The sequence below is a fragment of the Schistocerca americana genome, chromosome 5 (assembly GCF_021461395.2).
Source record: "Schistocerca americana isolate TAMUIC-IGC-003095 chromosome 5, iqSchAmer2.1, whole genome shotgun sequence".
NCBI classification, from domain to species: Eukaryota; Metazoa; Arthropoda; class Insecta; order Orthoptera; family Acrididae; genus Schistocerca; species Schistocerca americana.
The window spans coordinates 252258308-252283514 of record NC_060123.1 but is presented as its reverse complement, the minus strand read 5'-3'; the positions used below and the strand labels follow the sequence as shown (position 1 = coordinate 252283514).

The following is a 25207-nucleotide window of genomic DNA, read 5'->3' as shown; positions in this document are numbered from 1 at the left end:
AATCCATGGAAAAGAAATAAAAACTTTGAGGTTCGCCGATAACATTGTAATTCTGTCAAAGACAGCAAAGGACTTGGAAGAGCAGTTGAACGAAATGGACAGTGTCTGGAAAGGAGGACATAAGATGAACATCAACAAAAGCAAAACGAGGATAATGGAATGTAGTCGAATTGAGTCGGGTGATGCTGAGGGAATTAGATTAGGAAATGAGACACTTAAAGTAGTAAAGGAGTTTTGCTATTTGGGGAGCAAAATAACTGATGATGGTCGAAGTAGAGAGGATATAAAATGTAGACTGGCAATGGCAAGGAAAGCGTTTCTGAAGAAGAGAAATTTGTTAACATCGAGTATTGATTTAAGTGTCAGGAAGTCGTTTCTGAAAGTATTTGTATGTAATGTAGCCATGTATGGAAGTGAAACATGGACGATAAATAGTTTAGACAAGAAGAGAATAGAAGCTTTCGAAATGTGGTGCTACAGAAGAATACTGATTAGATGGGTAGATCACATAACTAATGAGGAGGTACTGAATAGAATTGGGGAGAAGAGGAGTTTGTGGGACAACTTGACTAGAAGAAGGGATCGGTTGGTAGGACATGTTCTGAGGCATCAAGGGATCACCAATTTACTGGAGGGCAGCATGGAGGGTAAAAATCGTAGAGGGAGACCAAGAGATGAATACACTAAGCAGATTCAGAAGGATGTAGGTCGCAGTAGCTACTGGGAGACGAAGAAGCTTGCACAGAATAGAGTAGCATGGAGAGCTGCATCAAACCAGCCTCAGGACTGAAGACCACAACAACAACAACAACAACAACAAATTTTTAATCCGCTTACTAGACACACACTTGTCCAGAGCACGAATGGTTGAGGAGGGTACAATCTGGCAACCAGATGGCGCAGGTCGGCAGAAGCCTATAGCTGAGGAGAGCAGTGAGACCGCAGCCGGAGCCGATGTGCGCCGGTCCTGCTGTGCACTGGCGGATGGCCTCGAGGCTTTCCCGCACAGCCCGGAGGCCGCTCTCAGGGTCGCAGCTGCAGACACAGCAGCCAACGTTCCGGAAATCACGCGCGCCTCCGTGAAAACACTCCACAGTGCCGCGCCACACTCCACGTTGCGACAGCTTGCCTACCGTCTGTCCGGCAGCGACGCCGAAGCAGCCGATGATCACTGGAACCGTGTCTCTGAATCATACGAAGAAACCAGTCGTTCGGATGAACCTGTTCCTCTGCCCTTTCTGTGCTCTATATGATTATGCTTTTGCCATTTGACTTATTTCCTTAAGGATATACTATTGCAGTTTGGCCTTTGTAGTGACGTTCAAATAATTCTGCAATTAACACACACAGTTAGCTTTCCTACATTAATATAACTTCCACCATCGAAAGTAGTGCCAACTACATTTCTATTCACTGTTTGACCATATGAGATCGTCACGTTGGTGCCACTTATAATGTCAGCGTACGAAGTAAAAATATCACGTAGGTTGTCGACAGTTTTGCGCAAGGACCGAACATAATTCTACAATAACATCAAAAGAACTGTCCACGTGTGCAGTAACCGCCACCGGTTTACGAATAGAAAACAAGATTTTCATCATTTCATTTACGATGCCTATCGAAACAACAAATTTACTGCTGCCAGCTACAATTTTATTTTGCTCAATTTCCACTTCACATTTCAGAGGTTTAAACCTTCATCGTCAGCTACATTTAGGTGAATTGCTACGACATGTATGTATTGCATATACAACTTGGGGTAACCTGTGGTTCTCCATCTAGTGATCATAGGTCGTTTTCAGATCGTGTTTCGTCATACCGGGTACATCATGACATGCACGCAGTAGTCCTTCGTGAAACTGACATCTTCAGTGGGAGCTGTGTCGTCTATGAAGGTCCAAAGGTGTGAATCGGACCTTCATAGAAGCTGCAACACACCGTGAAGACGTCTTCCGCAGATGGGTACGAAACGTTGGGTTTGTCCTAGAAATTCATTCGACCACCGCATAAAACAGTTGTCACAGTTGTCTGCTTAGGGTTTCAACTGGCAACAAATTTATTATTATGCGTCCCTTGTTATCATTGTATGGCACTATAGAAATTGTTACTTTACAAATGTAAACAAAGCTACTTACAAGATGTTCCTGCGAAATGTGTGCAGGTAACGATGCGCAATGTGCCTTTTGTTGGAATATAGTGTAAGCAGGTATGTTATCGTGTATAATGTACTGTATTGTATTGAACTGGGGACCTAGAAACAACGGAGAGGGTTCGTCCCCGCCGTAGCCCTCAGTGGTTCACAACCCCACAACAGGCTACAGCAGTCCACCCACCCCATCGAACCCAGGGTTATTGTGCGGTTCGGCCCCCTGTGGTTGAAAGCTTTTGTGACAGCTGATTTGACTTTTGGTTTCAATGTTCTGTCGAGGGGCTCACGGATAAGTGAGTGAAAACATATTTGGTGGCATTATTCTTATATTGGGTGGAGGAATTATTATTATTATTATTATTATTATTATTATTATAGTAATCCTCTTTGGGAGCGTTATTCCATTATTTTATCTATTAGTGTAAACAATGAATTGTTTGGCTTGTATACTTGATCGCTCAGCAAGGTTTTGGTTTCTGCTTTGGTTTTTGTGCCTGGTAATTTTCTTGTAGGGTTAGAAGGTGTTTTTTATTGTTGATTCTAATTATTTTAATGCCTTCTTCTCTAGAAAAAAAGAAAAAACTACATACATACACTCTCTCTCTCTCTCTCTCTCTCTCTCTCTCTCTCTCTCACACACACACACACACACACACACACACACACACACAGAGACAGATATACACATCATGAATAGAAGTTGGTTTTGAACAAATACATTGTTAGGTTGGCAACTTATAGGTACACAAACCAAATAGGAGAAAACACATAATGAAGTTACAATATATTGCTAAAAGCACAATGCCCGAACAAATAGCTATATCTAGTGGCAAAAGAATAATAGTACACTACAAAAAAGATGGCGAAACATGGTGAACAGTGTGAAAAAGTTCGGAATACGAAACTGAACTTATGTTTCAAAAATAAAGTGGTAGCACGACCTCCAGACCAGATGAGAGGAAACGCAGATCACAGCAAACTGTAATTACTTAATCACGTAAAAAAAAACCGACGTGAACTGTTTGATAATCTAAAAACAACAAAACTGTATCGTTACAGATCCCACTGAAGACGCCGCCCGCATCTCGTGGTCGTGCGGTAGCGTTCTCGCTTTCCACGCCCGGGTTCCCGGGTTCGATTCCCGGCGGGGTCAGGGATTTTCTCTGCCTCGTGATGGCTGGGTGTTGTGTGCTGTCCTTAGGTTAGTTAGGTTTAAGTAGTTCTAAGTTCTAGGGGACTTATGACCACAGCAGTTGAGTCCCATAGTGCTCAGAGCCATTTGAACCATTTTGAAGACGCCTTAGAGCAACAAAATGGCGAAACGCGTCTGGGTAAAATAAATGAAATTGCAGCAGGAAAAGGGGCTTTTATTTACAAAACAAGTATTTCTGTGCTTGCTGCGGAGGATGAGCACGCAAACAAACTAGGTAGACGTGAGATATTAGAGACCTTTCTTCGAGTATCCGCTAGTTCACATGATCAGCTGAACACTAAACGACGAACATACCGCGAATATTGCCACAAGTTTCGGGACAACATTACCCCATTTTCAAGTGCTAAAAATCAGGAAACCAGACAAAATGTGAGGCAGACGGGATGGAATTTTAAAGTTAGATTTAAAGAGCATAATAGAGAGAACGGCTCGTCAGCTGTAGCAAAGCATCTCAAGAATGAATAGCATTCGTTGGCGAACATAACGGAAACATGAGGGTCTTTCATGGTCAAGAAATAGGTTGGTTGCTATCTATTTTAGAGGAGGTAGAGATTTATTAGGCCTTGAAAGAGGAGTGCGTCGGCGTTTTAAATGAGAGGACGGGAGTGTCTAAAGGACATTTCTGGCTACATTTCAGCGATGTCCTCCTTAAGAAGCAGCTACCAACATATTTTACCCAGTGACATAGGATTTACGCATGTTATTTCTGTTCAGATTGCTGCGCAGAGGTAGTACTAAGTTAGAATGAGCTGGGACCAGACAGGCATTTCCGAAAGACAGTAGCATCGCTGGTGCAGGGCATTAGGCTTTCAGTAAATGTCATCCTTGATAGGCGATGGCAGCGGTTTTCAGTCTGCAACTGTACCTCGTGAACGGTGGATACGCCGGCTTGTGATGTTTGCGTTTTATGGCTTGAGCTGACAATGCACGTGTGCAGCTTGTTTTTGAGTTGTGACGAGGCCTAATGGAACAAAAAAAAATTTAAGGTGGCTTATAACTCAGGACATCTGCAATCCTTACAGATCTGTCGATATAAGGAGGATTGTTTTATCTGGTTTCCTTGTTTTTACCGCTTGAAACATGTTGTGGCAACAATCACATGATTGACGCCTGGGCTGAATATCCCAAATATTGTTTGTATAACAGATGTACGCTGGCTTCACATTAGTTATACCGTATAGTACTACTGATCTAAGCTCCCTCTAAACCTTTTTTTCCCGAGGGTATATTTGTTCCTTTACAGCAACGTATCCAACATTCATTTCTAGTTTTAGAACAACAGTGCCTCTCCAAATATAACGTTATATACAGCCTGCCGTGTCTAAGTTCGGCTCAGAAACAAGTATCCAGTTAGAAAACGTCTTGATAGGCATATAGATGAACAAAATATCTCGCAGACGACATGAATATATTTAACCGAACATTAAGCTCGTTTCTCCTTCCTAGCTACATACGTGCTGTGTATGAATTATCTTTAAAAAAAGTCGGTGGGCAATTATAGCATATACGAGTATAAATGAGTAACGTGCAGATATTAAAACAAATGCGGGTTATAGTCGGATAACACACACGGACAACATTTATCATAATTAGGATCTATGGAAAATGTTAGTAACTAAAGGAGTTCCTTTACAAATGGCGGTTAAAGCTGTGAGTAAAGGCTGTGAGCCAGAAGTTGGAGATTTGGATAACGCGGCGATCTATTTTTACCTGCGCAGTAACGGTTACTTGGCCATCCCAGTTAGCCATTCTCAGTAAATGTACAAATGCATACGGTTCAGCTTTTCCTAATGGAAAATACTACAAGGAAATTTTACTACACTGAGATATTGTCTGCACAATATGAATGCAAAAATTTCTAGCTAACGAGAACAGCTTGATCTTGTACAATGCGCACATATTCTCAAACTTTACTTGAAAAAATAAGTGAATCATTTATACTTAATTTATTACGCCACAACGTGTTTCGTCTGTCTTCAGTTGGCGTAATATAGTTATACGTTCATATTATGCTTACACCGACTGCATTTTGAATGCTGCAGCTGCTCTACGCAAAATAACAATTTCATTTGTTCTCACTTTTTTCCGAGTCGTATATTAATATCTATTTTACAATAAGGTGCACTTACCTTCATTGCCGGCCGGAGTGGCCCAGCGGTTCTAGGCGCTACAGTGTGGAACCGCGCGACCGCTACGGTGGCAGGTTCGATTCCTGCCTCGGGCATGGATGTGTGTGATGTCCTTAGGTTAGTTAGGTTTAAGTAGTTCTAAGTTCTAGGGGACTGATGACCTCAGAAGTTAAGCCTCATAGTGCTCAGAGCCATTTGAACCATTTGACGTTCATTCTGTACAGTGCAGCTCCATGTTTCAGTATTGTCTACATATTACACAACCTGAGCACCTTACTGTAAATTAGACGGTATATACGAGTCAGAAAGGCGTGGTAGCCAAAGAAATTGTTATTTTGAACAGGGTAGCCGTAGCAGATGATGAAACCCTGAAACGCGTCTTGGCATAAATAAAGTTAAGAAAAGTTGCCGATTGCTGTAACTTTTTTTTTTTTCAAGTAATTTAATCCACAGCCGCGGAGCTCAGCCCGCACTGTCAAGGAAAAAAATGTTTACATTTGTTTACTGCAACCAGAAGAGGAAATGCCTACAACAGCAATGTCCAACAGCGAGTGTTAGTACGAGATTTTTGTTTTTAAATTAACCTGTGTTTTCCACCGAATTAGCTGCAAAATTTTTATGATCAGTCTACTAATTTTAGATATACGTAGCTGCATATACAAGATGAATCACAAATCCACCGAAAAACGTTTAGAGGTGGTAGTATGGCCCAAAAGAAAAAAAAATGCCTAGTGAACATGCATACCTTATGAGCTAGGAGCATTTGTTCATTTTCGCTACTGTGAAACACATATCTTCTACTGAACAAGGGCTCATAGTTTTTGTGGTACGCATTCTAGAGCCCATGTTTACTAGACAGTTTTTTCTTGTTTTGGTCCATACTGCCACCTCTGAAAGTGCGTCGGTGGAGTTCTAGTTCATCCTGTATAGCCAGTCATATACATATTTTTGTCAGTATAACACTGTTACAAAGTACATTACAATTTTAAAGACTATAACTTTATCGTACATCCATTTCTTCCTAGCCTTGTATATTCTAAACTAGAATCAATCAACAACGAAGTGTCTGGTGTACAGTTCACAGAATCATTTCTTCTATACAATGATATGAAGAAGTTTTTCTAAGAAACCCAAATGATACAAAATGTTAAAAAACACTGCGACAGCTTAACTTATAGTTTCAGGTGTTTACTGACTTCAATAACATCGTCACTGCAGTACAAGAAAACCAATCGTTATCTCTTCAGCTGTGATAGTTGGCCAGGATATCCTAGATGTTTCCATAAATTCTAAAAAAAAATCGTAAATAATTTAAATAAGTGCAAAAGTTTCAGACCTCGTTCCGGAAACACATCTGTCAAAATTCATAAGCCATAATAAACTGGGCGACCAAAAGTCACTGGAAGGGTTCTCCTCTTTGAACATGTTCTCGAATGTTACGGGCATAAAGCGCCAGTGTGTACACGATACATTAGCATTCAGTTACAGGCAGGCGCGCCGGCCAATGTGGCCGAGCGGTTCTAGGCGCTACAGTCTGGACCCGCGCGACTGCTACGGTCGCAGGTTCGAATCCTGCCTCGGGGATGGATGTTTGTGATGTCCTTAGGTTAGTTCGGTTTAAGTAGTTCTAAGTTCTAGGGGACTGATGACCTGAGCCGTTAAGTCCCATAGTGTTCAGAGCCGTTTTGAACAGGCAGGCGTGTAATGAATACCGTAGTACGTCACGAGTTAACCGACAATGAATCACAGCAAGACGCGTGGGGTCATAGCATATCGGAGATTATACAAGAATTATGGTTTTGAGGTCAACAGTGACTAGAGTACATCTTCAGTAACGCAGAGGCAATGTTTCCACCCGTGTAAGCCACAGCACACAGCGATCACAAGCATTTGGCGATCGGCCTGAGCAGAGCTATATGGGGTGATCGTCGATCTACTGTCTGTCAGATAGCCGCCGATTTTCAAGCGGAGCGTAAGGAATCCATTCATACCAGAACTGTACGGAGCCAGATGCAGCGGATAGGCCTCAGCAGACGACGGATGAAGTCACATACTGTGCCTTCCCCTGACTATCGGTTACTCATATACATAGATCACCAAGAGTTATGCATCACCCCTTTTTTCCGAAACTGATGGCACGGAAAACAAAAACTGGCTCTGGGACACGCGTATCTATTCATTTTCAAAGTGTACTCATCACCAAACAAACATTTGTGTAACGACAAAACAGTCTGTACCCCGTAGAGGTTTCTCACAACGCCTATGCGTGCTGGGGACGACGTCTTGCTGGGATGCAGGCGTGAATCCGTCGTATCAAGCCACTGATGAGACCATCAAGCCAGCCCTAGTCCAGATCATCCCACTCTTCCATGGCGAAGTCGCGCAAAGTGCGTGGCCGCTGTCGACGTCCAAAACCAGCTATTTTCAATAGATCCCACACCTGTTTGATTAGAGTCACGTCTGGGGAACAGGCAGGCCATTGCATTCTCGAGATCTTAGTTTACTGAAGGAGCGTGTTCACGAGAACAGCACAATGAGCGCCCGAGTTACCTTTCTTCAAGATAATATTGTCACCACAATGCTAGAGATGATGTCCCCACTACTAGTTGCAGATCTCGTTCTGGCATCGTAGAGGAGCGGAATCGCCCTCAACAACCACGGGAAGTTTACGGTGGTCCAATGTAACGTCACCCAAAACATCATTCCACCGCCAGCTTCTTGCCCATGTCCGACACAGGCATTAGATATTACCGGGTTGTCTCCAAACACGTTGTCTCCACACACGTTGTCTGCGATTATCACGGCACAAACACATCTGAGTTTCGTGCGTAAACAACACCCGACGTCATTCCGGGGGCCTTCATTCTGCATGATTTCCTGCCCATCTATAACGGAGTCTATGGTGGTGTGGTGTACGACGTGGTGGTCGTCACGGTCGTCGGGAAACCAGATTCGCACCTTGCAATCGTCTCCTAACAGTTTTATGCGATACATGACGTCCTGCAGTCTCTTCGCGAGCCAAAGTCAATTTTGGAATACTCGGCCCACGTTCCTAGGACTCAAAAGTCCTACTTATTGACCATCCTGTGCACATGTCGAACGCACAGCCTGTGCGGTGTAACTCCTCAACACCACCAGTCAATTGGAGCCAATTCGAGCAACACCCTTGGTTACAAGCCTTCTGCGCGTAACGTGATGATGTGGACCCAATCATCGGTCGCGATTGCCTATCGTGGCGCGACGGATGCTCACTCTACTGTTCCACAGACGTATCTAATGCGTCTCTACTGTTGCTTTACGTTCAACTGAAATGCTCCAATCCGTTTAAGTGCAGCTTTCTACCCGTAGTTGCCGCTAACGGTAACCGTGCATATGTTTACGAACAATACCAGGGGTGACCTTCGGATCGCTTACACAAACAGTCGTAATAGAAGCACACCTGCATGACATATCTGGGATATGCAACACTTTTCTTGATGTGTGCAGTTACCGTCGGCAAGTAGTAACTGCAACAGCCTGTAGCAACCAACAGCAGGGGATGTGACCCAGTAGGACTCACATTCAAGACGTTTCCTCAGCCATATTTGTATAAACCGAGCTCGTACAAAGTCTCCAACGATCTCGTCGACGACGCGATGTTAATTCTAATCTTCCTGTTTTTCGGTTAAATATTAGGAGAGAAAACAGTTCTCTGGAACTCCAGCCACACGCGACGAAGGTTGAGTAGAACCAAGTCTACTGACCGGTGCTTTCTACCGTTTAAGTACTCAGCTACTGAGCTCCAAATAAGACTGTGTTTTAACGCATCATGTGTTTACACGATTAGAAGGTATCTATCAGAATACATAATTACGTCACAGTAGTGTCACTTATATGGAGTGCAATCTGTATGAACTAGCTGTTTTAATATTTGTTTACGGAGAAAATATCGGGGCGAAAGGGAAGTTATATCGAATCACATACACTCGCAGGGGCCGAACAAAATATCCGTAGTTTAACCTACGGTTTATAATTTTTTTTCTTAAAAATCTTTGAAGTCTGTGTCTGTATTGTAAAGTTAGGGAATAATTTCTACCGCTTCAATCACTTGTTACTACTATTTAACTAGCGCCACGTATTTCGGCAGCACGCTGCCATCATCACGTGCATCTATCGAAAAATTATCCTGTACAGAAATATATATTTATTTTAGTGTGTACCTTAGCAGAAACATCGGACAGTTTTAGCTTAAAGCCGAAGAAACACTAGTGAAAGTGAGTTCTACAATCATCTATGCATCTTACTTTTTATCTTGTGGAAAACAGAAATGTGTAGCGTATAGTAGTCGTAAGAAATATTATTGCTAACAAATCTATTTCATAACCAAGTAGCACTGTCATTACGTGAAATACTGAGCACAGTTTCAGATAGACTGTAAACAATTTCAGGCAAAATGGCCAATGAATAAGCTTAAATGCTACCACCTTACTCTGAAGTCCTTTTCGAGGGTGTGCTCAACCATTCGAGGCAGCTAAGACACATAACTTCTTTTTGCAGAAATCTAGAGCTTGGGTGTTCTTTGTTTGATCGTTCATAATTAACGACTAATCCACAACGACGTCGTTAGACATGAGGTATAAGCTCAGGCGGGCAATGACATGTGCGGGAATGTACCACACAGGATTTTGCAAACATACTTAACTCCGGCAAATCTAAATACCTTGTCATGAGTAGGATTCATACCAGACTCCTCATAATTACGAGATCATTCTGTGCTTCGTTGCTGCACCATCTGGTTCTGTAGTTTGGGCGTCATCACATCATACACGTATGCACCTGTCTTTTATCCAGCATGTAGACCACGTCGTACCAAGTGAAGATCATTACATTCATCTCCAGTCGGTCTCTTGACGTGATAGCAATTCTTTCCTTCTAGCTGTATGGAGGAAGGTGAGTTCGTGTACCTGGGGACTGTAAATCGACTGTTCTTATTTCGCACTTATTTTGAGTAAAGCTTTTAATGAACCAGCGCTCTAGCTTGCGAGACAGGCGATCGAATCCAAATGGCGGATTAACGACCGTTAGCTGGTACCTTGGCTGGCAGGAGCGTGGTTTTTAGGCGGTTTCCACGCTCGTTTAGGCAAGTGCTTGGCTGGTCCCCAAATTCTGCTTCAGAGAATACGATACACACAGTTGCAATGCGATTCACAGACAGGTGGCGCACACGACTCCCCTCCCTTAGGTTACCTTAGCGACTGGGATGTCAGGGAGGGCATACGGCCACGAGGCTAAATAATAAAAATAAAAATTTGCCAAATCCCGATAAAAGTGGATAATCCGGCCGGTGTGGCCGAGCGGTTCTTGGCGCTCCAGTCTGGAACCGCGCGACCGCTACGGTCGCATGTTCGAATCTTGCCTCGGGCATGGATGTGTGTGATGTCCTTAGGTTAGTTAGGTTTAAGTAGTACTAAGTTCTAGGGGACTGATGACCTCAGATGTTAAGTCCCATAGTGCTCAGAGCCATTTGAACCATTTTTAAAAGTGGTTACCGTACTAGACGGTATAAACTACACAGGAGAGAAAGAAAGATTGTCGAATAACAAAGGGGCTAGAGAAACCACAGTGATACAGAGAGAAACAATGAACTACGAGGCAGTTTCTGTTACTCGTCTGGAGACTACAGCCACACAAATCGCGTGTTCCTTCGAAGGACAGTGAATTGCAAAATGCTGTGAAAAAGTTTTGATTGACTTGCTACCTCAGGTATTCAATTTCCAACGATTAAAAATTACCTACATGTAAAAAGAGATGTTAAATGATGAGATCTTAATTACGTGTAAAATTCGCTATTGTCTATGTGCGCCACAAATACGGAATCATAAGCTGATCGAGAAATACACTTCGAAATGTTCTGTGTTGGCTTTAAACAAAAATGTTGGTTTATTTTCTACTGTTATGCTCTCCCTTACTCTATAATGGAAGGAAAGAAAGACGATTTAAAGTATCGTCGACGTCGAAGTCATTGGAGACGGAGCACGAGCTGACATTGGAAAATTATACAGACTGAGCCCTTAAAATGAAACACCCCATCATTCTTCTTAAGTGATTTAGGGAGATCACAGAAACCCTACATGAGGATGATCGGCCGGGGATTTGAATTCGAGTCCAGTGTGATGAACACTGCCTTAGTCACCTCGCTCGGTCCTTGCCCTACAAAATGGTTCAAATGGCTCTGAGCACCATGGGACTTATCATCTGAGGTCATTATTCCCCTAGAACTTAGAACTACTTAATAAACCTAACGAACCTAAGGACATCACACACATCCATGCCCGAGGCAGGATTCGAATCTGCGACCGTAAGCAGCGACGTTGTTCTGGACTAAAGCGCCTAGAACCGCTCAGCCACAGCGCCAGGCCCTTGCCCTACAAAATCATCTTTGGAGATAAGGGCAAATCTAGCAGATGCTTCAAGTGGGATAACGAGAGAGAGGACCAAGGTAACATCTGACACTATTCCTTGTACAATGACAGAAAAAACTCACAACACCAAAAATAACTAACGTAGAGCAATGAAATTTCGGGCATATGTTTGTCTAGGTTACATATTTAAGTGTCTAACATTGGAAGATCACAGGATAACGTAAGCGCGAGATAAGCAATTGCAAATGTGGAATGCTGCTACCGTAGTAATAGATGTAACCGCCAAAATGTTGAATGCAAGCATGCAAACGTGCATGCATTATGTTGTAGAGGTGTCTGATGTCAGTTTGTGGGATGAAGTTACATGTCAGTTGCACTTGGCCTGTCAATACAAGGACGGTTAATACTGTTTGTGGATGACGCTGGAGTTGTCCTCCGATGTTGTCCCATATGTGCTCGACTGGAGACAGATCTGGCCATCGAGCAGGCGAGAGAAACACGTCGACACTCTATAGAGCATGTCGGCTTACAACAGCTGTATGTGGCGAGCGTTATTCTGTTGGAAAACATCTCCTGAAATGTAGTTCATGAACGACAGCACAACAGGTCGAATCACGAGACTGACGTACAAATTTGCAACCAGACTGCGTCGGATAACCACGAGAGCGCTCCCGCTGGCATACGAAGTTGCACCCCAGTCCGTAACTCCAGCTGCAGTTCCAGTGTGTCAGCACACAGACAGGTTGGTTGCAGGCCTTTAACTGGCCTCCTCCTAACCAACACACGACCACCACTGACACCGAGGCAGAACCAGCTTCCATCATCACGAAACACAAAAGATCTTCACCCTGCCCTCCGATGAGCTTTCGCTTGCCACCACTGGTGTCACAAAGGGCGGTGGTTTGTGGTCAGCGGAATGCACTCTGTAGGGGGTCTGCCTCGGAGCTGTCCTTGAAGCAATGGATTTGTAACAGTTCGTTTGTGTCTATGCTGTCCAACTGCTGCTCAAATTGCTGCTGCAGATGCAGTACGATGCCCCAGACCCATAAGCCGAACACGACGCTCTCGGTAGTACTATGTAGAGATGGGTCGTTCGGGAACGGTTCACCAAGATGAACTGAACGAGCGAGCAACGGATTCTAAGGAACAGTCTTTCATAGTTCACTTCGGTCGCGGCTTTCTACTTATAGTACCTGGGAACGGGAAAGGGTCGGTCTCGTTCCCGAACGGCATGTCGGCCGGTCTCGTTCCAGCCTCGGTCCCGTTCCCGTCTGTCTCGGTCTCGGTCTAAATCTCTCTCGGCTGGACTCGTCCTTCTTCGCAGTTCCACTGCCGACTGCTCGTAGTTAGTTCAGTATCGAGTTGTTGTTCGTTTCGTTCGCTTCGCACGCCCATTCTAGTTCTGTTTCAAACCATTTTTGAACTATGAACCTCTGATTCTTTTCGTATTCTATTCAGCGTCCATGACATGTAATTAAAATGTATTTTATAATTACGTAAATTACATAAAAATTACGTGGTATGTAATACATACATCTTTTCAGGTAACAAAACGGCGTATCAGCTTACTTCACTATTTCGATAAACAGCAGAAGAAATACTTGTAAAAAGGCAAGATTTTTTTGTAATTACACATGCAAAGGACGTCGGCAGGGCACACACGAGTGGCCATTTTCCGTCTTTTTTTGATCCAAGGTAAAAGAGCATGTTCATTGTTATCGAAGGCAGATCGACTTACAACCGAATGAAGCCCACGCTTCGTAATCGAGAGTATGGTGTCACATTTTGTACAGAGAATTTGATAACTCCTACAATATTATTTCAGTGGTACAGGGCGGCGAACGAAAAATCGGTCCCGAGTACTAGACTGCTCATTGTCGCTTACCAATCGTCATCTCTTGTTTCGAAGTTGTTTGCATTTGCTTCTATGTTATTTCTTCGCTGCCTAATTATTACATGTTTATCTATTCTGCTCTTAGCGGTCAACAAATCGTGCTAAATTGGCGAGCAATCTGTACTCGGGGCTGGTTTTTCGTCCGCCACGTTACATTACTTCACTGCGATCGGCCACATAACGCTACAGTTGGCTAAACGAGATGTTTTACAGAATCACGAAAATTACAACTGTGTGAGAATTCTGTTACGAATAAAAACTCTACTCCAGGGGGAAGACAAGTGCCCCCTCTTTGCGCCTTCCATCTTCAGTCACCTATGCTACAAATTTTCAATTTTTCATAAGAACCAAATACGAAGTACAATGAACGGTTCCCAAAAAAGAGCGATCACCAGTGAACTAGTTCCCAAGGATTAACGAGTCTGTCCATCCCTAGTACCATGTAGTCGACCAGGGTCCTGTCTTTTTGCGGCCGTACATTGTCGTGACCACCGCCGCCAGCAATCGTGCAGAGTCGCCACATTCCTGCCAAGTCTTCCTGCGATATCACGGAAGGAACATCCAGCTTCCCGCGGCCTCATTACACGACCTCGTTCAAACCCAGTGAGGTGCTGATAATGGCAAACTATTTTACATTCCGGGCAAAAGCAGCTGTTGAAAGGCATGGTGTCAGGAAGAACTCTGCTCAGCTGATAAAATTTTTGTTTATTAAAACACAATCGGTTTCGCGGACTAAAGCCGCATCATCAGGTGCAACAACGTTAAAAGATTGACATACCCATTGCTCCAAGTTGAAATTTACTATTCAAACCGGCCGTGTTTTAGTAAACAACAATTTTACCACCTGTTATGGCTCTGAGCACTACGGGACTTAACATCTGAGGTCATCAGTCCCCTAGAACTTAGAACTACTTAAACCTAACTAACCTAAGGACATCACACACATCCATGCCCGAGGCAGGATTCGAACCTGCGACCGTAGCGGTCGCGCGGTTCCAGACTGAAGCGCCTACAACCGGTCGGCCACACTGGCCGGCCCACCTGTTAGCGGAGTTCTTTGTAACACCATGCTGATAATGCATCATGTTGATAATGGAGTCTTTGTCGTCTTACAGGCATTCTTGACTAACATCAACTCACGACTTAAAATCTCACAGGTAACTAATTCTCACGGTCGTTAAAAGTCCGCCCCCGATAGCTGAATGGTCAGCGCGAAAGAATGTCAGTCCTTAGGGCCCGACCTCGATTCCCGGCTGGATCGGAGATTTTCTCCGCTCAGGGACTGGGTGTTGAGTTGTCCTAATCATCACCATTTCATCCCCATCGACGCGGAAGTGGCGTCTAATCGAAAGCCTTGCACCCGGCGAATGGTCTACCCGACGGGAGGCCCTAGCCACACATTTACATTTACGGCCGTTACAGAATGTATTTAAAGCAAACCTTATGGGAGTCCTCATACTGACGCTATTAGCGGCACTCTTATACGATTGGTGCGAAATCTGGATCGACGGCATCTTTCAGACAGAGAGGCTTTCGCTTATCTCGCACTACTCCATCTGTGAGTTCGATTTTTCTCGTCATTGTAGGTCCTGGCAAGAGCTGCGACAAATTCCTGAAGCGTTAAGGTATCCACACGGATCAGCGTACACTTTTAATGAGCGAAACACATTTCGGGAAGAGTTAAAAACTGAACTGTATACCTCTGTGAGAACGCTGAAGTAGTCTTCCGTTCAGTTGGAGCAGGACGGGGAAGCTAGACAGAAAGCGACCGGTCGTCGCTTGGGGCTGACAGCGTCTCGCAGCCCTCCTCCAGCAAATACAAGCTGTCCCGTTGCCGGTATCGACCTGGCAGGACACAGGGTGCCGCAGAAATAACACTCTACTCGAGGGGTCACGATCTGGCGGACAACAAAAGTGAACGAAGGAAATTTTTCAGTTGCAAAAAGTATAGCGTTTTTCGATCTGCTTTATAGTTAAAACTGCTTAAGTAGCTTTTATACTTAAAATAGTTTGTTTGAAAAATGTTTAATAGAATTTTTCTAAGCCTGCGATATGTAAAAGTAAACTTTTCTGGTGTATTATCCCGTAACAAATCGTCTTCACGTCAAAGCTTCCGTTCCGCTGGTGGGTTAGTACTCAGGAGCAATACAGGGTGTTACAAAAAGGTACGGCCAAACTTTCAGGAAACATTCCTCACACACAAATAAAGAAAAGATGTTATGTGGACATGTGTCCGGAAACGCTTAATTTCCATGTTAGAGCTCATTTTAGTTTTGTCAGTATGTACTGTACTTCCTCGAATCACCGCCAGTTGGCCCAATTGAAGGAAGGTAATGTTGACTTCGGTGCTTGTGTTGACATGCGACTCATTGCTCTACAGTACTAGCATCAAGCACATCAGTACGTAGCATCAACACGTCAGTGATCATCACGAACGTGTTTGCAGTCAGTGCAATGTTTACAAATGCGGAGTTGGCAGATGCCCATTTGATGTATGGATTAGCACGGGGCAATAGCCGTGGCGTGGTACGTTTGTATCGAGACAGATTTCCAGAACGAAGGTGTCCCGACAGGAAGACGTTCGAAGCAATTGATCGGCGTCTTAGGGAGCACGGAACATTCCAGCCTATGACTCGCAACTGGGGAAGACCTAGAACGACGAGGACACCTGCAATGGACGAGGCAATTCTTCGTGCAGTTGACGATAACCCTAATATCAGCGTCAGAGGAGTTGCTGCTGTACAAGGTAACGTTGACCACGTCACTGTATGGGGAGTGCTACGGGAGAACCAGTTGTTTCCGTACCATGTACAGCGTGTGCAGGCACTATCAGCAGCTGATTGGCCTCCACGGGTACACTTCTGCGAATGGTTCATCCAACAATGTGTCAGTCCTCATTTCAGTGCAAATGTTCTCTTTACGGATGAGGCTTCATTCCAACGTGATCAAATTGTAAATTTTCACAATCAACATGTGTGGGCTGACGAGAATCCGCACGCAATTGTGCAATCACGTCATCAACACAGATTTTCTGTGAACGTTTTGGCAGGCATTGTTGGTGATGTCTTGATTGGGCCCCATGTTCTTCCACCTACGCTCAATGGAGCACGTTATGATGATTTCATACGGGATACTCTACCTGTGCTGCTACAACATGTGCCTTTACAAGTACGACACAACATGTGGTTCATGCACGATGGAGCTCCTGCACTTTTCAGTCGAAGTGTTCGTACGCTTCTCAACAACAGATTCGGTGACCGATGGATTGGTAGAGGCGGACCAATTCTATGGCCTCCACGCTCTCCTGACCTCAATCTTCTTGACTTTCATTTATGGGTGCATTTGAAAGCTCTAGTCTACGCAACCCCGGTACCAAATGTAGAGATTCTTCGTGCTCGTATTGTGGACGGCTGTGATATATTCGCCACTCTCCAGGGCTGTATCGACGCATCAGGAATTCCATGCGACGGAGGGTGGATGCATGTATCCTCGCTAACGGAGGACATTTTGAACATTTCCTGTAACAAAGTGTTTGAAGTCACGCTGGTACGTTCTGTTGCTGTGTGTTTCCATTCCATAATTAATGTGATTTGAAGAGAAGTAATAAAATGAGCTCTAACGTGGAAAGTAAGCGTTTCCGGACACATGTCCACATAACATATTTTCTTTCTTTGTGTGTGAGGAATGTTTCCTGAAAGTTTGGCCGTACGTTTTTGTAACACCCTGTATATGAGGCACTCAAGAAGGTGCTTCAGAAAAATATCTAATCAGAGGGGGCAAAACCTAGAGATTCAGAAATTTTGAAGAACGACGCTCGATAACAGCCGACAAGATTTGAGAGTCTGTCTCGTTAAATTGTACTACGTAATATGGCAGTGGTTCTTGGAGTACAGAGTTATTACAGTAATTCTTCCGGTACAAGAAACTCCAAGTGCAGGTTATGTAAGTAGTCTCGATGTCGGCAAACTTCTGCTGGCCAATGTGTTCGGCAAAGCGCTTCCGCTCTGGTTGGGCGAGGTCGAAGCCTGAATACCTCACATCGTGAAACGTCGCCAAGTCACGGCAGGCAAACAAACATCCAGCCGCGCCATGCCCGCCGCGTGCTACAGGCAGCACTACTGTAAACAACGTGTTGTGACGGCGCTTCCGCAGCTAAGTGGCGCTCAATGGGCAGGTTAAGCGCAGTGGTACCACTGTCATGATGTGACGGCTGATCTAGCTTACATTGGTATAAAGATCAGAGGTGTGCTAAATGGTGGTACACAGGGATCTCAAAAAGCTGAGGGCTCTGTGGTTGGCGATGACCAACATCACATTAGAGAACCTTCAGGTGAATCAAATACGTGTGGTAACTTAAATGAAGCCTGAGAAGCTCCGTGACGAGACTTCACGCACAAAGTGATTGATTACTTAGGAGCCAAATAACTCGCCTTTTCAAGTAAAAGTGCTAGCGCCACAATTACTAGTCAGTTATTCGCAGACCGCAATAACATGTTTCATTTTCCACACGCAACAATAAAAAGTAATTCTGCCAGTCAAATGTTTCCGAATAATCTCTCCTTTACATGATATAATAAAGTATTTGACGATCAAGCAGCATAAATACAGACAGACCTAAGAAGTTAACATACAGTTATGTAAGTGGATGACATTCGCAGCGCAAAGAAAAAAGCAAACACAACGTAAACAGCAGAAAACAAATTTGTCGTTCAGCCTGAGGTGATCTACTGTGACAAACAATGAATGCCCTAGGAGTGATCGTCGAAAATCTATTTCAACTGGCTGTAAATTATGAGATTGTGTCCCATTCAGCAAATAGATGAATAACCGTAGGTTACTGAACCGTCGCAAAATTTTCAATTGCAGTTTACACCAATTCGCGGTTCCGGTCAATTTGGTATTGTCAGCAAAGGGTGTAAAACCGGAAATTTTCTATTTGTTTGTATGTGACATACCGCTGGAGAACTTACGATTGTAATTAACTAGTCCATAAACTATAAATTACGACTTCCTTTGAATAAAATATAGAGTAGTAAAACTTACTATGGTTTAGTAACAAAGTAACAATTTTCCCTCGTTCGTGTTCTAGGGATAAATCAGTTGCCTAGCGTACATTATTTTAACTTCTTTCGTGGCTAACATTCAAGCAATTACTTGCTATTTGATAATGAAAACGCTTCGAGTCACTTTCCTAGCATTAACTTCCCGACGAGTTCGAAGAACTATTACATCTTCAGTGACGATTATCTGGCATTGTACATCTGTTGGATCACAGGGCTTACTTCTGCAACTTTTACAAAAAATATGTATTATAAACAATGAAAGCCCCGGGTTATGAAAAAATCATCAAAAATCATGAAAAACTTTAGAACGCTGCTTACATTTAATAAGTTTGCACATTTCAAGTTCTCGGAACCAGATATACCCCATTACACCTACTCAATGTAACTGGAATTCGCAAAATACCAAAGCTAGTGCATAGCAAATTCGCATTCCAGCAGTTATAAAATACTTCATTACTGCCACCGATGACGCAGTCATAATTCTTCGAAACATCTTTGGCAGTAAACGATTACAAAAGTGGCAGGCAGATTATCTATTATGAAATGTGTTTTATCTACAGTTACAGGCTCTCACACACCCGCCAGCCGGCCGGAGTAGCCGAGCGGTTCTAGGCGCTACAGTCTGGAATCTCGCGACTGCTACGGTCGCAGGTTCGAATCCTGCCTCGGGCATGGATGTGTGTGATGTCCTTAGGTTAGTTAGGTTTAAGTAGTTCTAAGTTATAGGGGACTGATGACCTCAGATGTTAACTCCCATAGTGCTTAGAGCCATTTGAACCATCTACGCCAGAAATGAAAGTCAACAACTCCATAAACTGAAAATTAGCCAAAGATCTGTATTAATCATTTTCCTCAAAACCTATAGTACCGCTCTTACCTTAAATACGCACGACTCGACGCGTGGACATCGGAGTTAAAGTGGAACGTCGTAAGCCAATAAACGCAGTAGCAGCATGCAGCACTACTAGGCGCACTGCTGTTGGAACTGCGGTGTAAGACCACAAGGTTACGGACTGAAAGTGAGGCTGTTCCAATGTCGTCAGCAACAGCGAGGATTCCCAGGACGGGGAACAGGTGCGTCGTCATACGGAAGAGTAGCGGAGAGGCTAGGAGGAGAACACGGCAGACGGAGACAGCAAACTTCCGAGTAGCCACGTCTTAGGTTAACGAAGTGTTCTACAGTGTGTTCCACCTCATCACGCCGCTTCTTTACGACTTGAGCTTACGGTGGGAAAATATCATTTCTTCCGCAATGACAGGGAGAATAAACATGTCGTCACATTTCGGAAACCACAGAGTTCTCATCAGTAAAATTCGAAGAGCTGCAAACAGAACGAATGTTCCAATTACAACACTAAGCAAATGTGTACACACAGAGATGGAAGCCTTGACAAAGTGTGTGGTGGACAGTATTTCTTGGTGGTTGTTGGCTGGTTGATTGATTGATTGATTTGGGGGAGGGGACCAAAAACCGAGATCATTGGTCCCATCAGATTAGGTAAGGATGTGGGCAGTTGGCCGTGCCCTTCCAAAGGAACCATACTGGCATTTGCCTGGAGCGATTTAGGGAAATCACGCAAAATCTAAATCAGGATGGCCGGACGCGGGTTTGAACCGTCGTCCTCCAGAATGCGATATCTTGTTGTACCATGTACTAAGGTGTCGTACTGTTCCACTAGCGGATGGAGCATGTGGAAGAATGACTACTTACATTTCTTCATTTCAGTTTTCATTACTTGCAATTTTGTCTAAATTGTTTCTGCTAAACGAGACGAAAAATAGATGGCAGTCAGCCCAGATAACCGGCTCTTAGAATTTTCCATGTACGTTCTGTGGAATTTTGCGTAATTCTCTGATTTTATATTAAGGATATTGAGATTCCACCTATGTGCAATTGAATAAAAGCAATTGACGTTTGTCCACAAGCTTTTGGCCTCGATTTATGTGAAACTTCTTCAGGGGCCTGAATCGTGTACATATTTTCACTAACATGAAAATCTTCTACAAGAACTGTCCGTTAAAAATGAAAATGTAAGATCTCAAATGGTAGTGAACCCCGCTGTTAATCAGCAGCTATACTTTTAACTTACGTATTCTGACATACTTTTGGGCTGTAAACGGTCAGATTTAATAATTTTATAATGTTGTACGTAAGTGAATATGCTTCTATCTTTTGGGTCATTGAAGACGCTACAAACCAATTGCGACCGAGCATATTTGTCTAGCTGCACAAATATTTTATCTAAAAATGGTTCAAATGGCTCTGAGCACTATGGGACTCAACTGCTGTGGTCATTAGTCCCCTAGAACTTAGAACTACTTAAACCTAAGGACATCACACGCACCCATGCCCGAGGCAGGATTCGAACCTGCGACCGTAGCAGCAGCGCGGCTCCGGACTGGAGCGCCTAGAACCGCACGGCCACCGCGGCCGGCCAAGATTTAATCTCAAAATCATTAAGATAATATAACTAGCAACTATAGGTAAGTCAACATGATTTAAGACAAATTTGTTCAAGGGCTTTCCAGTTTAGATTAAACAGACTTTTTGCTACACTCTTTTGTCAGTCACGCAAGTCTTTGGACGTACACATTGCTCATTTTTGTACAAAATCAGTCATTCATTAGTCCAACTTTAATGGGAGTAACGTTCTGCTTTAGACCCTTCAATTAAGTGTTTTGTACGGAAATTATTTAGTAGACGAAGTGCAGCTTTTCACAAAACAGCCAATGAATCGGATTTTGCCATTTGTATTACTTACCAATTGCCGACGCGTGGTTATTTCTATTTTAAACCTCTGTCCTGTACCGACACTGAAGTATATGCTTGCCAGAGGCTACCAGTGCATTTTCAGCTCGTTGTTGGCAAGGAATTACAGCTGTTACAGCATGGTAGTTGACACAGAGGTAGCAACTGAATGCAACACAGTTGGCAGCTCGCCCACAATGAAGCAAACCCTCTCAGTGCATGAGCACTTTATCTTCTTCAAGCTACGCCTGGTACCAAAACAGAACAGGCATTCGAGGTCAGTCCTGGCGGTGTCTTTGGGTCATTACGACGCATGCGTTGGACAAATCCATCTTCAGAGTCGCAAGTAATTCCGGGTTGCACTGCTAAAACGCAAGTAACAAGTATACAACTGCGGAAGTTCCTTTCAGCACTACACACTGAGGCCGGCTTCTACGCAGGAGACGAGAAGTGGGTGTGATAAACAGACTGCACTTTCGTGCGACGGCCGGCCGGTGTAGCCGAGCGGTTCTAGGCGCTTCAGTCTGTAACCGCGCGACCACTACGGTGGTAGGTTCGAATCCTGCCTCGGGCATGGATGTATGTGATGTTCTTAGTTAGGTTTAAGTAGTTCTAAGTTCTAGGAGACTGATGACCTCCGATGTTAAGTCCCATAGTGCTCAGAGCCATTTGAACCATTTTTTCGTGCGACGCCTACAGTAGCACACAGTATTCAATGGTCAGAGGCAGTAAGCTCCCAACCACGAATAACATTCGGATAACATTAGCATTACGTGCATAATGCTGCCGTAGCTACCTTTAACATATCTTTTCTTGTGTCTAACAGTTTTCGTTGCACGAAATAACAAATGTTGAGAAAGAAGTTAGAAGTGGAAAGTAACGGTCGTTGGAACAGAATGCAGTAACGACCCTTTCCTGGAACGTAGCCGACATTCGCTTGCAGTGATTCACGACGAACCACTGAAATACAGGGTAGCTATAACCAAACTTTCGCTACTTGAGCCTGTGTAGACGGAAAAGCATTTACCGTTTGGGTATCCAGCTGCAGGATTTGCTTTGTTATTAATGTTAGTGTCATGAATTCCCGTTAGGTGCCGGTGCTGGTATGGCGACGTAGGGTTGAAACACAAGCATCAGTGTGCATTAAAGTTGTAGTCAGTCAAGACGGGTCTGGACACGGTGAGCAGGGCATTACTCGCAAAGCTGTTTTATCAAAACAAAAGCAACAGTGCTGCTGTTCTTCGAGAGTATCGGCGCATTAAACAAATAGAGAGAGCGCCTACTTCCGCACCAGGGTTGAAGAACATGATTCGGAAGTTGGAGTTACCCAGTAATTTGGGAATTGCTCCTGGGAGAAGCCGACGGGCAGTTACACCACAAACTGTTGAAGTTATTGTGGCCGTGGCTGAGAATGCTGAGCGCAGTGTGCGATCTTCAAACAGTGCACGAGCTGTCACAACTCAACATTCCGTGGTCCACCGTTCGAAAAGTGCTGCGAACAATTGTGAAATGGCAATCTTTAGTGCATTTTCAGGCTGTAGCAGATGTAGATGTTCGTCACACTAAGCAACGTTTATAACCTGGAACGTAAAATCGTATGCAGTTAACGAATGGTACTCTCTCATGTGGAAATTAAAATATATTTCTTTCAATGGTTTAGTCGTTATTTCCCCTCCAGATGTCCTTACAAATGTTTCCACGAAGTTTCATTAACCTATGATCACTCGTTTTTCACGGGAGTCCTGTCAAGTAGCGAAAGTTTAATTATATGAACTGGAATGACCACATAAGCTTAGTCATACATAAGACTTAGGTTCACTGGTAGGACGCTGTAAATATGCGCCGGCCGTAGTGACTGCGCGGTTCTAGGCGCTGCAGTCTGGAGCCGCGTGACCGCTACGGTCGCAGGTTAGAATCCTGCCTCGGACATGGATGTGTGTGATGTCCTTAGGTTAGTTAGGTTTTACTAGTTCTAAGTTCTAGGGGACTAATGACCTCAGAAGTTGAGTCGCATAGTGCTCAGAGCCATTTGAACAATTTTTTGTAAATATGAAGTCGTCTTCAAATCATGTGTGTCCCATTTTTCTATTTCTCAAGTGTGTGGGACCCATACCAAATAAAACTAACGAAGTATGTAAAGTATACAAAGAATGACGGCACGAATGGTCGTAACTTTGACCCGCGGGAGAGCGTCATCGAAATGTTGAAACGTGAACTGTCAGGCGCTTGAAGATAGACTTCAACCAGTACGAGAAAGCCTACATACAAAGTTTCAAGAACCTTCATCTTCCTACGTATCGCTCCGTTAGGGAGCGTGAGCACAACATTACACTAATTAAGCACAGATGCACTTAATAAGTAATTTTTACCGCGCTTCATAAGCAACTAGAACGAGGAGAAACCCCAACACGTTGTAGAATGCAAAATTTCATTTGTCATTCAGTTCGTATTAGTTTGGAGGACGTAGAAAACACTGGCGCCAGCATGGCTGGACAGCGCCTCCAGTTCCGTCGACGTCCAGGTCACTACAGTCGGACAGCCGCTTCAGTTGGTGGCGGACAAAAAAGACAAGGCATTTAACCATTAATGTGAGGGCCTGTGGTGATTTAGGGATTGCTGGACTGGGATCTAATCCCATACAGAACGAACACGAGTATCGGAAAACGTGCCAACTCTCTCGATGCGACGTTTTTCCCGTTTGACCAACGGTGATAGCGAATCCAAAAGAAACAGTCTACAGTGGCCTGAATCAAGGTGCAATTTCTCACTTCTTTTATCTTTCAAATTGGTATACCTTGACAACTCAGAGGAGAGAAACTGTGCGCATGTGTGGACTCCTAAGCGAGATAGTACGGTAGAGAAGTTCTAGCAGCACATCACAGACACTGACGGACGAGCCAATTTGCCCTTGACAAGTCGACATGTAGCACACACACGACCGGTGATGACGCAAACTCCACCGAAGGCGACACGTATCGGCAGGCGGTGCAGCGCCGCGCTGTGCTAATTTGGAAGCAGCCGTCCTCGTCCACGGCAGCAGCGCGGCCAGCAAGTCAATGAGCAGAGCAGGGCAGCAGAGGCAGCAGCGGTAGCAGGAGGGCACGTACCGAGGCTTCCACGCACGGGCTGCGCAGGCGGCGGTCGCTCGCGGACTGGCGAGCCGGCCCCTGCCCGCTGGCACACTTTGCGCGGCTGCCGGCGTGGAGGGGGGAGCGGCCTGTGGAGGGGGGCGGGAGCCGTGGGGGAGGGGAGGCGTCGCGACGCCGGCCGTGCGTGGGCGCGCCTCGCCGCAACGCCCACACGGCGCCGTATCGCTCGGGTCGCCTCCAGTGACGCCGGCGCCATTCATGCCCAGCGGGGCAGCGCTGCCAAAATCCGCCGGACTGTCCTTTATCATACATCCGGAACAGACAAATGAATAAACCTGCGTAACACGTTCACGTCGGCGTGGACCACTGACGGCTCACCCCCGGCTCTACCAGTTACGCTCCCAGCTATACATTAACGTATGATGTATGACCTATCAGCCAGGCCCACCCAATAGCTGTGAATAAAATTTTGTGTGACCCTTCAACAAGAGCTTTCTGTACAAATGAGACAATACACAAT

At 44.5% G+C, this 25207-nt stretch overlaps 1 protein-coding gene across 1 annotated transcript in view; it reads right to left on the bottom strand.

Moving 5' to 3' along the window:
• Positions 1 to 24757, bottom strand: part of LOC124615531 — a 167819-nt gene extending 143062 nt beyond the window's left edge. Inside the window, exon 1 of the mRNA XM_047143493.1 lies at positions 24706 to 24757. The gene's annotated coding sequence lies outside the window, so the exon portion shown is untranslated. The remainder of the gene's footprint in view (positions 1 to 24705) is intronic.
• Positions 24758 to 25207: the final 450 nt, after the last annotated feature.